At 36.7% G+C, this 14,309-nt stretch overlaps 1 pseudogene; it reads right to left on the bottom strand.

The window, feature by feature from the left end:
- Positions 1-14,309, bottom strand: part of LOC124370007 — a 65,902-nt pseudogene that overhangs the window by 34,644 nt on the left and 16,949 nt on the right.

Below are 14,309 nucleotides of genomic sequence, written 5' to 3'. Positions count from 1 at the left end.
GCTCTACCACAAGCTTAAGGTAGTGCAAATGATCTTGGGTTTGGAAAATACAATGTGTCCACAAAGTCATGTTACACTTTTACATCAATGTATTCTATACATCACAAGAATGAGATTAACATAGGATTAAAGAGCACTTTTAAAGAGTTTTACATCAGTTTATCTGAGCTCGACACGAGCACCATGAATCGCCCTGGAGACATCCAAGCGAACTGATCGTCTCTATACTTTGATCCGGACTTATGGCGATGCACATTTCCAGACAAGTGGAATGTAGCCTCAACACTAAAAACAACTCGGTTTATAACATGTCGATCCAGTCCATTTTAATACAGAACAGTAAATTCATAGCTTTTTTTAATTTTTCATCTGGATTCAAAGCATCCAACAGGTAAGGTTGTAACTATTAACTTTGAGTATTTTCTTCAAAACTTTATGGACTAAGGGACATTCAAGTCACGTCCACGTTGGCGCTCAGACTTTTTTCTTACAAAACTGTTTTGAATGTTTTCGACGGTTTTATCTCTTGTTTATACCCTACCTGTCTGCGTTTTGTTCAATAAATTGCCTCTGTTTCCTTAAACTTCTTATCCCATCAATACACGCTGCGTCTGTCAGAGGGGTTTTCATGAAACACTCGACGATAACTCCCGCTGCACTGAAATCACAGTATAAAACTTTGCTAGCGCAATATACACTTAACTATTCTTTACAGAGTTACCATTACGGCTGTTTTCGTAAAAATGTTAGCCACAGATGAGAACAGTGGGTAACTCAGCTAATTAAAATAAAACTTTATAAACAACTGTCTAATTTATACCTGTTTCATAGAGCTTCGATCAATAATAGAGTAGCTATAATCGACTAAAAGTGTGACATGACTTTGTGGATACACTGTGCGTTTTCGTGTTAAATCCCTATTTCTTTTAGATAACTCCCTGAATACAGAAAAACTAGAAACATTTATTTTATCACTCCACGTAAAATTACTAATGTTATATAAAATAAAAAACGTTGACAATTTTATAATCAGGCCGAAAAAATGGCTGAAGATAAAAATGTAAACTTTTCACAGTATGTAGATAACTTAAAGTTTCAAGGCGTGATATGATTTGTATTCATTTATAATTTAAGGAAATCATAATTTTTATCAAATATAATATCTGAAAATGATATGATTTAAATTGTTTCCCTTAATAGTATTAATTTCTATAAATAAAATACATGTAAAGACGTGAAGGTATAATTCACGTATATACAAAAACAATTTTACATTTTTATCATACCTGCTTTAAACGCCTGTAATTTCACGTGCAGTGCTCAAAAAGCTTTCCCTGGTTTTCTGTAATTATGTCGATGATTTATTGAGAGCTACATTGATTTTTTGGTAGTAACCTAACCTTATGGTAACCTAACGGTAGTAACCTAAGTAACCTAACGGTTGATTGCAACTTGTCCTTTGACGGTCATATCGACAAGGTATCTAAAAAGTTGAGCACGGCTATTTTTCTTCTTCATAGACTTAAATTTTTCAATAACACATCTATTCTGCTTACTGCTAACTTTTGTTGTTTTTATCCGCACTTGGCTTATGGCCTCCCTATTAGGGGATATAGTGTGGAGGAACCAGTCGCCTCTAAAAACTTAATAAGAGAGCCTTTCGAGTTGTTTTTGGATTGCAAGGAAGACAGTCATGCAGAGGTACTTTTCAAAGGAATAATATTTTTAAATTTCCTCCCTTGTACATATTTAGCAGTATAATTAACATCCTCAATTTTTCCCCAATAAAACCTCTCACTTTACTACAAGAAATGTTTTTGCCCTACAGGTCCCAGCCCATAAAATCTTGTTTTGCGCGTCAATGCTTATTTTCATGCATTAAATTGTTCAATAAGCTGCGACATTCCGTGTAAGTAATAGTAAATATTGACAAATTCAAAATCAAAACAAAAGGAATGCTAGTTAAAAAAAGAGTATTATATTGTAAATGACTTTTTAGAAGACAATCTCTAAGTTAAGTTTATATTAAGTAAATATTATAAAGTTAACTGTATAATGTTCTAGCTCTAGACCTTATGGTATTAATTGTCATACTCTTGCCATACATGTACTTATTTTTACGACAGTAAAGCATTTTGATTTGAAGTTATCTTAAAGACCTGTACATTTAAGATTTGAAACATTTTCTAAAACACAAAATCAATTGCACGGCTTTAAGATGGTTATTCTGGTACACAATATACAATATCTAATGCAACTATATCGCCAGCAGATCTTTGGCAACATAACATTTATTGGGTTTCAATTTTTAAAACAGACCTTCTTTAAAGTGGTTCAGTCTCAATTCGTAAGGGTAATTAAAAAAATTCTTTTTCTAGACCCTTTAAATTTTCCCCCTTTTCTTGAAAGACAAGAGAAATAGAAAACTTTGAGTATTCCACGAGGATATTTAGGCACTTAAAGTTATATTTGGGGAAATCATATAAAAACTGTTAAATATAAAGGCGTGAGTTTTTGCAGTATATACATGAAAATAATTGTTTTTATTCATAAAAAGTAATTTATTAAAGTAAAATTGTGTTTAAAAAAACATACTTTCCTTAAGTAATAAATTATTAACATATGATAGATACCCAGAAGCTATAGCTAATAATCAAACTATAAAACCCACATTTTTGTCGTTACCGTTGCTATTTGGACCTTGTTACAAAATTACCCAGATTTCTTGTTATACATGCCTATAATTCCTTATGTAGTGTTCACAAAAGTTTTCTATTTTTATCTCTTCAGGTAGTTGTCTATAAGAGCTGTGGCTTTGAATTGTAAAAGATAACCTAACCGAAAACCCTTTGAACCATCTTTAGCGTTCCAGAAATGTTTGTCATTACTAATGAAGTCTGATTTAAGTCCTAGATTTTTATATTAAAAATGTGATATAATTATTTATAAATAATAAAAATAAAAGTTGTGTATATAATTTAGACGTTTTCTACATCAACTCTTAAAAATGGAATAGAGCAACCTCATTTTTAACTAAAAAATAATAAAATGTATCAAAACAAAAATATGTACTTTAAACGTGTGCAAAATATATCTGATAAGAATATCATCGCATTTTTCACCTTTAAAAATATTTAAAAGGTAATAAAAACAATTTTATAAAGAATGGTATATCTGATGTAAAGGAATATGAGTACAAACGAATACCTCACAGTTTCTGATCGAAGAAAATATACGACTATGAATATTTCACCCATATTCCTGACATATTTACGATTCTGCATGTTACACCCGAAGTTACAAAAACAGGCATGTCCTCGGCTTGGTATATTGTAACTATAGATGTATGTGATATTGTTATCGTAACTCTGGTGTAAATAACTAATGCGATCCTAACATTTACCGATTTGGTAACTTTATTTCGATATCAATTTTAATTCGTTGCTTCCAAAATAATCCAACCGCTATTTTGAATCCGCATTAATTTCGAAACATATTTAACTGCAATTATGTAGTTTCTACGTCTTTTTGAGTATAGAATTTGCTCTTTAGTATATTCCCAGTCAAGCCTCCTGCAATTGGAAGCGTTAAATTAGAAATAAATAGATGTAGCCACATACACACAGTTGAATAAAATGTATCAAACAATACATTTAAAACTAAATACACACACAAGCAGCTGCGGAATTTAGAAATCATACTAAAAATCCCTAATAAGTTCAATTATTTTAATCAATATAATCGAGTAATCACTAATATTTAAGTGATTCTTCTAGTGAAAACTTCTGGGCCTTCTAGAATTATTTAAATAAAAAAAGATACTTACAAAATTCACTTCATTTTAACTATATACAAGGTAAAATTAACTTTGTTTTAGGATTGTTTTATCATATTGAACCACGCTGAAATGAAATAAGTGAAGCATTAGGACAAATTGTATCTACTTATCACTTTTATTATAGCTTAAATCTTAGTTTTCAGTACCTATGACAAACTCTGGTAACAAACCGCTAACCCAAAATATAAACATGTTGATCATTTCCATTTACCCCAATTCGAAAGTAAGGCATTTTTGTACAGAAATACTAATCGGTGTTGAATTTTAAAAACATATAGCTTTACCGTAGATAACTTCATTAATAGTTTGTAATAAATAAAGACTGTACCAAAGATCCATTTACAGTCAGTTCATTTAAAAATAGTTATAACGCTAAAAGTACGGTGTTATTACAGTGAATGTAAGACGTGTGGGGGTCATTCTTCATCCTCTACAGATAGTTCAACAACTACTTAAATACTCTTCTATGTAACAGTTTGTGTAACTGTGTATGCTATTTCGTTTATGAATGTCAATTTTGAATTATCAAAAAAAATTATTCCACACACGAGTGATGATGCACATGGCAACATTTTACTATGTATCAATTCCCTTTAACTGTATTATAACAACATTCATCTAAAAATAGTAATACCATAAAGCTAATGGTTGCTCCTACTGTGTGTACTACATGAAATTAAGAACATTACACAAAATACTTTTTGAAACTCAGTATATTTCACCATCACTGAACATGCCAACAAGAAAATTGTTTTTGTCCAAAAACATGCATTTTTGTCTGCAATTCGTTAGATAAATTCTGTTATAATTTGTTAATGTCCAAAATACTATATTTAAGTGAATTTGTACATATATGTATATGTATACCTGTAGGTCACATAGTAAATAATATTCAGGTGTAGTCGGTGACTCAAAAACAGCTTTTTATTTGTATAAAAAATTTGATGATTAGTTTTACGAATTTTAAGTTGTTGACGAGTGCGGTGCAGCCAACGCCTACAATACACGAAATACCACAAGCAATACACCCGTGCGTTCCTGGGTCAGCTAGGTGTATTTCCCGGCTCGCCAGCATTACATAGATTTCCCGCTCGCATATATGAAATAGATTCATAATGTTTGATTTAGTACACACGGGAAGAACTTTATATAATTTATAAGTTATATATGTCGATCTTCGTTATTTACTCACCGACATGTTCCAGAGGTCTTTACTCTCTTGCCGCTGCTCAGCCAACTGTCGCCGCTTCTCCGCCACTAGTCGGTCTGCAACACGCACACCCCGTCACATTACCTTCTTCCTCCCCCATCTTTATTGATATTGACAAAAAGGGTTCTACCATAGCACTACGCGCTCTCTCTCTCTCTCTCTCTCTCTCTCTCTCTCTCTCTCTCTCTCTCTCTCCTCTCTCTCTCTCTCTCTCTCTCTCTCTCTCTCTCTCTCTCTCTCTCTCTCTCTCTCTCTCTCCTCTCTCTCTCTCTCTCTCTCTCTCTCTCTCTCTCTCTCTCTCTCTCTCTCTCTCTCCTCTCTCTCTCTCTCTCTCTCTCTCTCTCTCTCCTCTCTCTCTCTCTCTCTCTCCTCTCCTCTCTCTCTCTCTCTCTTCTCTCTCTCTCTCTCTCTCTCTCTCTCTCTCTCTCTCTCTCTCTCTCTCTCTCTCTCTCTCTCTCCTCTCTCTCTCTCTCTCTCTCTCTCTCTCTCTCTCTCTCTCTCTCTCTCTCTCTCTCTCTCTCTCTCTCTCTCTCTCTCTCTCTCTCCTCTCTCTCCTCTCTCTCTCTCTCTCTCTCTCTCCCTCTCTCCTCCCTCTCCCTCTCCCTCTCTCTCCCTCTCTCCCTCTCCCTCTCTCTCTAGGTCATTTAAACATTTCTGAGATGACAGATAAAATGTGTGAAAAACACATTCGTCGCACGTTTTTATACTGTTTTAGGCTACATTTCATTGCACTCGGTCCTATATCAGGATAGGTCAGGTTTGGCTAGGGACTGCCTCTTTTCCAGCCCTCATGTTGCACCTGCCATGACCGCTTGTGGACTAGTGAGCGCTACTCAGTCATGTTACCATGTAAGAAGGGAAGGTCTACTTTGGCCTCGGCCTCTTACAGTCAAAGAGGACAGGGGAATGGACTTCCTCGCTTTTAGGTTACAAAATACTTTGGTACTGAGGGAGACCCACGTACTCACATATCCATTAACAATCATCCCCCGCGATAAAGCTATCGGTTTACATCAATACCGTACCTCGACATTACCGTTAGTGATGTACCGCTACTGGATATCTATTGGGATTCCGAAGTGCAATTGGCCATGGTTTTAGCCGTACCCAGTAAGCATTCTTCTAGCAGGTATACACCATCCATAATAGAAATCTCCTAGGTGGGGTGATGAATAAATGAATGCACAATTTCTTTATTTGTACTTGAGTACTGAAGCGAAATTAGGGCCACATGGCCCTTTCTTACATTTAACCTCATAAAAGCAAGTACTAAATAAATTCCAGTCAAAATATGTACAATCTGGCAGATGTTTTCAAATCCTTTACAATTAAAATAAAAACAAAAAATAGTATTACTTTGCAAAATACCATACATTACATAAGAAAAAAAATATAAATACCCATTCACTCATTATTTTATTCCGCCCGCTTACGCCCATGTCCACGCCATCGGCCACGGCAGCCGCGGTCATCCGAACCAAGAAGCGGTTTTCAAAGCTGAATCGAATCGTGCCCGGCTTTCCAGTTCTTTAATGCCGCCTGGAAAGGAATTCTAAGCTCTTCATGCAGTAATAATGAAGTATTTATTAAATATTCTATGACATGGAACCCCCAACATAGACGACGACCCAGTGGGAGTATTTTTTGCTCTTCCATTATTACGAATAAATTCAAAATAGTTATCGGCCTGTCTCGATTTTGCCTGTAATAAGCAAAATATTCGCAAAGCTTTTTTTATTACGAATGCTTCAGTTTCTGAACAAATACAATCAGCTCTCAAATGAACAATTTGGATTCAGAAAGGGCAAATCAACGATAGACGCAATTGTGAGTCTTGTTGAGACGATTGTAGAGGGGCTAGAGGGTCGAAATCACACGTTAAGTTTGTTTCTCGATCTATCTAAAGCATTCGATTGTGTGGACCATCTTACGCTGCTTGACAAATTGGGGTCCCATGGCATTTGAGGCGTGCCGCTCTTGTGGCTTAGTTCATTTTTAAGCCACATATCTCAAGTTGTCCAAATTTCAAACCATGTTTTTAATTCAATGAAAATTATTTATGGAGTCCCTCAAGGATCAATTCTCAGCCCTATTCTGTTCCTGCTCTATGTCAATGACATAGAATCATCACTACCACACGGAAGAATCGTGCAGTATACGGATGATACGACGCTATGTTTTAATGAAACAACAAAATCAGTTTTAGAACAAAACACCTTTGTTGCAGTAAACAGTTGTGTGCAACATTTTCATAGCCTCAATCTAAAAACAAATTCTTCAAAATCCAATGTTATAAATTTTTCTTTGCGCTCGACAGACTGCGAATATGGCCCGGCCATCTTGTTGGATGAGGCCATATTAGAAGAGGTCTGTTCCTCGAAATTCCTTGGAATTTACCTTGATCAAGGAATTTTCATATCGATTACTTTGCTCCAAATTAGCCTCAGGCATTTATGTGCTGAGGTCTCTAGCTAAATACTGCCCTATTCAGGTTATGATGACGGCTTATTATGGCTTGATCTATCCACATCTCACCTATGGACTAGTGCTGTGGGGTGCATGTGCAAGTAACCAATTTGTAAGAGCGATACGTATCATTGCTAAATTAAAATTAAGAGAGTCGTGCAGGCCAGTTTTCAAAAGATTGCAACTGTTGACTCTGCCAGGTCTCTACATTTTAGAAACAACGTCATATTGTATGCTTAAATGCACCTTGACCAACGGACGGGATGTTCACTCGTACGAGACAAGAGGCAGAGGAAACTACCGAACCAGGAGACACAGGACGGTAGTTCATGAACGTTTGCCCTCACAGGCAGGAGTTCATCTTATCAACAGCTTGCCAGATGAAATTAAAAATTCACCTACGCATAAAAAATTTAAAACTCGTTTGAAACGCTGTTTAGTGTCCAACGCTTTTTATAGCGTGAACGAGTTTATGGCATATAACTGGGAGACCGCACAATCAGAAGACTTGCTCTCGAATTGAGGTGGGTAAAAAATTGGCGATGAACGGAGCAGAGTGAGTTTCAAAATGTATGTATGAATGAGAGTTCGATGTAGCATGTGTGTCAAAATTATTAGATACTTGACGTTTACTATACAAATGTACTATTTGTCTCCGCAATAAATACTTGACTATTGACTATAGTTTTGTCAAGATATTGTGGAAAATGGTACGCATGGCCCCACCGTCAAAATTTACTTCGTAATTTTTTATACAAAATTTACTTCATACAAACTGAGCCAGTGTATCAAATTTCGCACGCCTGACAAATTGAAATATCACCAATATTGAAAAATCAGTACAATCAGTGTCTTATTGATTTTAAAATGGACTCGGCCCCTAATGATAAAAATTAAAGGTGTTGCTGTGAATCATTGTGATATACGTGGCGCTGAATGCTTTGCTATTATTTTTAAACACTGAAAAAGCTAGATAATACATTTTAGGCCCAAAAGTAATAGGAGCGGAGAGGTTATCTTGGTTCATAATATTCCTGTCCTGGAATCCAAATTTTTATGTTTTTCAGGACTTTACATGGATTTTAACTCAGATTAGTCGAATCATATATTAATGTGTATAAAAAACTAACTGCCTGTATTTTTAGTTCATTGATATAATATCTGTCCATATTTTTAAGTGGAAACCCCCTTGGGCTAGTTTATTATGGATATTTTGTTACTATTTTAACACATGGGCTGATCTTTTGGAGAAGAACCTCATTTAACTCAGATGGGAGAGTTTTTAAATTAAAAGCAAAACTGTTGGAGTGATGTGTGACTGGGTAATCATGGCAGTAAAATTGTAGAAAATGTTCACTAAAGAAAACCTTTTGTCTTTACATTAAAAAACAATCTAAAGCAATCTGTCCCAAAATATGAAAACAGATACAGAGATACACTCATTATCCGCACCACCAAACCAATACCTTCAAAAGGTCCATGCCATATTTTGGTCCCTAAATATTCAATGCTCTTCCACGTAGTTTGACAACCTGCCAATGGCGTAGTGTAGCGGGTACAACTATTATCGCGCGATAACCGTATCAAGGAACGCCGAGCGTGGCTGCTGCTTGGATGGGTAACCGCTGAGCGATCCTGTCCTTGCAAGCAGCCCACCTGCCCGGCCATTGCTGTTGGCTCGGAAGTCACCTTTAAGCGGTTGGTCCCCAGGTTAAGTGTTAGAGAGGGCTCTTAGTCTTAACCTCGCATAGTAAAATAAGACATTTTCACTTTACTTTACTACCTCTTCAACTAGGCTAATTTTATTAAAGAACGAAACTCCTAAATCTGTGTAACTTATTACTCATTTTTTGTATAATGGACGTTATTTTAACAATTAATGTTTTAGATAATTGCATTTCATTCATTCAATTTATATAACAACTATGTAATGATTAAGTTCTACACATGTAAGTGTTTTCGAACAATAAAAATTTGATTTTATTTGAACTAACATTTACTGAAAAAAACAGGATTTTTTCCGGACATTTGCCATCGTTCACACTGTGTTACTGATTTTTTGTAACACTGAACGATGGCTAATGTCCGGAAAATCCTGTTTCCTTCACAATCCTTCCATCGTCAAAAACAAACTTCTAACAGTCACTGACCGAGCTGCTGCTTGTACTGAATCTGTTCCTGGTAGGGTCTGCGGTAGCGCACGTGGTTCTCGATGGATCGCCTCAGAGGCTCGTGGAACTGGTAACGCAGCAGGGGGTCGCTCCGGCGGAACACGGGTGGCTTCGGGCCAAACCTGGGCAGCGTAGCCTCCAACCCCTGCAACACCGCTCGGTTACTTCCCTTGGTAACCGGCTGGCACTCTTGGCTTAGGCAGCAAAACATAGAGTAGGTAAAGAGTGAACCCATCGAAGGCTTATGGTCTATGTTACAATCAATAATAACAATACTTTATTTTAGTGAATCGAGAATTTAACAAGAAAATAATAACAGCAAACAGAAATGAAATTAATGATGACCTACCTTGCCATGTACCTTTCAAAATAAAAACCTCATAAAATCTAAATTATTTTTGACTGTACGAAAACAAACTAACAACATGTTTCACTTGTCTTTGATTTATTAGTTACGGTTAGAAGAGGAAATAGAGGATAGAAGAATTTCAGACAATAGTCAAAGTTATGTGTTACGAGGACAGAACAGGATAACGTTCTATTCTTGTAATACATAACTATGGTAAATGCCCGAAATCCTGCCATCCTTAAAATATGTTGCAATGTAAATAGTTATCAATATGTTATATTTAAGAAATATATATAAATTCCAAGGCTACGTAAACTTGAATGGAGATTCCGATTATGTACTATAAAAGCAATTAAAGGGCCTCCAGGATTATCTTTATAATTAACAATTGACTGAAACCATTTCCAGTAAGCACCCATCTATATTACTGAAGGCAGGATTTTGTGAGGAGTTTGAAACCTGTTTGTTCACCTTATGGCAACATATTAGTGTATGAATAAGGATTGAAAGTATGGTTGTAACTGACGCTAGTATACTGTGCTGAAATCTTGGAGAGTATCATTACCTCCTTATATAACACTTTGGATGAAGAGCAGTTACGAGAGGAACATGATATGGTGCAAATATCTGAATCAAGCGGACATTCCTACCGTATCAGTTGACGCTGTCCAGTCCGCCATGACGAAGGTAAAAACTAGCTCGACCTGCCGGATTGATGGTATTCTCCGTATCATCGCTCGGCCTGTGGAGTTTATGGTATTACTCCGTATCATCACCCGGCCTGTGGAGTTGATGGAATTACTCCGTATCATCACCCGGCCTATGGAGTTGATGGAATTACTCCGTATCATCACCCGGCCTGTGGAGTTGATGGTATTACTCCGTATCATCACCCGGCCAGTGGAGTTGATGTATTACTCCGTATCATCACCCGGCCTGTGGAGTTGACGGTATTACTCCGTATCATCACCGGCCAGTGGAGTTGATGGTATTACTCCGTATCATCACCCGGCCTGTGGAGTTGATGGTATTACTCCGTATCATCACCCGGCCTGTGGAGTTGATGGTAATCCTCCGTATCATCGCTCGGCATGTGGGGTAGAAGGATATAGTATTCCTGGATATCATCGCTCAGCCTGCGATTTTCGCATGTGGTATTTATTGTAAAGGTATATTCAATTTATATTTTTATACTTTTATCTACTTAAAAGTATAAAATTATTTAATCAACTTTGAGTTCTATTTATCAATATACTTACACTGCCTTTATAAATCGTAGTATTTCTTTCATTATCCATAACTTATTTTTATTATATTTCAAATTTCCGTTAACTGGCTTGTAAGAATTAACTTTTATATTTATTACGTATTGGCTATCAAGATGATAATAAGGTATACATTTTTCCCTAAATTTTTATCGAACCATTAATTTGGGTTTCCCTAATTTTTTTTCTGGTTCACATCATTCCTAAACATTGTTAACACAATTAAATGCTTATGAAGGTGAAATGGACGGAGCAGTAAGTGGCTGGCTATAACATGACCAATCAACGACCAATGTGACAAGACACTGATTAATATGTCTTTTTTATCACATGATTGCCGGTTTTTTTTAATAATTGCATATTATACTCTTTGTTGAAGCTATTTTCTACCTTGAATACTTGTATGGCTTCTCATATTATCCCCGGAAATTACTATGGAAGTGTTGCAAAAAAAATTGCAAGTTTAGTTTTGTGACTGTTCCGCCCCACCAAATTTTCTTGTTTTGATGTTTCTTACCCCCTAAGTTTATGAACTAAGAAGAATTATTGTTGGAAGTGAATATCTCGGTGAGCAGAGAATAAGAGTGAATGTTCTTCATTGGTTTTGTTATTTCTTATCAATTATTTCGTATAACCGTATAAAACTTTTTTCATATGCTCAAACAATGTTTTAAATATCGTTATTGTTAACAGTGTTAGCGTTAAATTTTAAACATGTAAATTCATTTTAATAGAATCAGGAGTTACAATGAGGAGATCCATCTTGTAAAAGGTCGATGGTACTGATAAAAAGTGTTACAGCCACAGACAGGATTTGATCCTGCGCTATCTCTAACTCAGATTGTCCGACGTGTTAGACTGGTCGGCGATCGGCTCGGTAGACGTTGTGGTAGATGGATTCGTATAAAATTGTTGTATTATTTAACTTTCACAACCACGGCTACAAAGGTGCAATGGCGGAGAAATAATAAACTTTCGAAACATGTCACCACAAGACAACAGGTTTATTGGGTTTTTTGACGATAGGCTATAAGCCTATATTTTAGTCATAGCATGTTCAACATTTTAACCACGATCTATATCAATTAATGAATAGGTTTTAACAATATTGATTTACTCAAAATTTAATTGTACTCCCTGCCTTTTAAATCTATTTCTGACAACGAAACAAAACGTAGAAGATCATAAATATAACCTACTCACTAGGCTGTAATTTGCTCATAGTGCTGGTCGATTACTCTTGGCACTCTACTCTCTTTACACGCTTCAAATTCTAACCACAAAAATTTGGTTAAGTTTTTGTCTTTAACTCAAGCTCGATGAAAAGACAATTTTTATGTCATAATGAGGTATCTGCTCGGCGGCTATTTTCCCACTGTAATTGATGTGGCAAGAAAGGAAAATATTTGCGCGACGATACTCAATTTGCCGTTACTCTGTCACTGTTACAGTTTATAGTTAACTGCACAATTTTTAAACTTTGCTGTAAAAAAGCTTAGTTTACTTTGCGCGTTACTTAACTTTAGTCAATTGCATTCATGCAGGAGAGATATATTAATTGGCAAATGGAATGCGATTTTTGCTGGAAGTATAATCTAGGCTATATCCTCTGTTACTCTTTAGAAGGTTTAATCTTGATAAAAGTTCATGAAAGTTGTAGTCTTAAAAGTGGTAAATATGTCGAAGTAGAAGTAGACGATCGCTAAGATCGTCTTAAACACGAGTCTTAATATTACAGCAAGCATCATGTCTAGCGGACATTCTGTGCTTTATTTGTTCTACTTTGCCTAAGAAGGCGATAGTGTGTTAGCGTACCTTCTTCGTCTCGAGTTGCGTTAGTGTGAGCGGCTTCCTGCGGACCTCCTGGTTGGGGGCTCCGCCGCCGGGACGGCCCCAGGGATGGTAGCTGGCCAGCATCGTCTGCAACTGAGTGAGACTGAGGTAGAGAGCGAATCTCGGTGCTACGCCCTTCAGGCTATTGTCTACAGGCACACCGTGACTAAGTGCCTAGCACACATCATTGCTTCCGGCACTCACGTCTTTGCGGTGCGGATACGGTATTACTATAATTGTATCCTACCACCAACGCGACACCCATCAGTAGCAGTAATATCTGCATCAATCAGTAGCAGGAGTAAGATCTGTAGCAATCAGTAACAGCAGTAAGATCGATAGCAATCAGTAGCAGCAGTAAGATCGGTAACAATCAGTAGCAGCAGTAACATCTGTAGCAATCAGTAACAGCAGTAAGATCGGTAGCAATCAGTAACAACAGTAAGATCTGTAGCGATCAGTAACAGCAGTAAGATCAATAGCAATCAGTAGCAGCAGTAAGATCTGTAGCAATCAGTAGCAGCAGTAAGATCTGTAGCAATCAGTAACAGCAGTAAGATCAATAGCAATCAGTAACAGCAGTAAGATCTGTAGCAATCAGTAGCAGGAGTAAGATCTGTAGCAATCAGTAGCAGCAGTAAGATCGGTAACAATCAGTAGCAGCAGTAACATCTGTTGCAATCAGTAACAGCAGTAAGATCGGTAGCAATCAGTAGCAGCAGTAACATCTGTAGCAATCAGTAACAGCAGTAAGATCAATAGCAATCAGTAGCAGCAGTAAGATCGGTAACAATCAGTAGCAGCAGTAACATCTGTAGCAATCAGTAACAGCAGTAAGATCAATAGCAATCAGTAGCAGCAGTAAGATCGGTAACAATCAGTAGCAGCAGTAAGATCTGTAGCAATCAGTAACAGCAGTAAGATCGGTAGCAATCAGTAACAACAGCAAGATCTGTAGCAATCAGTAGCAGCAGTAAGATCGGTAACAATCAGTAGCAGCAGTAAGATCTGTAGCAATCAGTAACAGCAGTAAGATCGGTAGCAATCAGTAACAACAGCAAGATCTGTAGCAATCAGTAGCAGCAATAAGATCTGGAGCAATCAGTAACAGCAGTAAGATCAATAGCAATCAGTAGCAGCAGTAAGATCTGTAGCAATCAGTAACAGCAGTAAGATC

Source organism: Homalodisca vitripennis, chromosome X (genome assembly GCF_021130785.1).
Source record: "Homalodisca vitripennis isolate AUS2020 chromosome X, UT_GWSS_2.1, whole genome shotgun sequence".
Classification (NCBI taxonomy): Eukaryota; Metazoa; Arthropoda; class Insecta; order Hemiptera; family Cicadellidae; genus Homalodisca; species Homalodisca vitripennis.
Note: the sequence above shows the minus strand (reverse complement) of the source record. Positions and strands in the feature narration are given on the sequence as shown.